Below are 656 nucleotides of genomic sequence, written 5' to 3'. Positions count from 1 at the left end.
ATTTCTGGACTGAGATGTCCGATGTTGTTCCCGGGATCTGTTGCAACCACTCATCTAGTTTGGGGGTCACTGCCCCGAGTGCTCCGACCACCACAGGCACGACTGTCACCTTTATCTTCCAGGCTCTCTCCAGCTCCTCTCTGAGCCCTTAGTATTTCTCGAGTTTCTCATGTTCCTTTTTTCTGATGTTTCCATCACTTGGGACCGCTACATCCACTACAACGGCTTTCCTCTGCCCTTTATCTATGATCACGATATCTGGTTGGTTCGCCATTACCATCTTGTCAGTCTGGATCTGGAAGTCCCACAGGATCTTCGCTCTGTCATTCTCCACCACCTTCGGAGGTGTTTCCCATTTTGACCTTGGGGTTTCCAGTCCATACTCCGCACAGATGTTTCGGTAGACTATGCCAGCCACCTGGTTATGGCGTTCCATGTAGGCTTTCCCTGCCAGCATCTTACACCCTGCAGTTATGTGTTGGATCGTCTCAGGTGCCTCTTTGCACAACCTACACCTTGGGTCTTGTCTGGTGTGGTATATCTGGGCCTCAATGGCTCTGGTGCTCAGGGCCTGCCCCTGAGCAGCCAGGATGAGTGCCTCTGTGCTGTCCTTCAGTCCAGCCCCCCCCAGCCACCGGGGCCGATAATGATATCGC

At 53.0% G+C, this 656-nt stretch overlaps 1 protein-coding gene across 3 annotated transcripts in view; it reads left to right on the top strand.

Moving 5' to 3' along the window:
* Window positions 1–656, top strand: part of dpp6b (dipeptidyl-peptidase 6b) — an 82758-nt gene that overhangs the window by 43291 nt on the left and 38811 nt on the right. The gene's annotated exons all lie outside the window — the stretch shown is intronic.

The sequence above is a fragment of the Hippocampus comes genome, unplaced genomic scaffold (genome assembly GCF_001891065.2).
Source record: "Hippocampus comes isolate QL1 unplaced genomic scaffold, H_comes_QL1_v1.1 scaffold85, whole genome shotgun sequence".
Lineage (NCBI taxonomy): Eukaryota > Metazoa > Chordata > Actinopteri > Syngnathiformes > Syngnathidae > Hippocampus > Hippocampus comes.
Note: the sequence above shows the minus strand (reverse complement) of the source record. Positions and strands in the feature narration are given on the sequence as shown.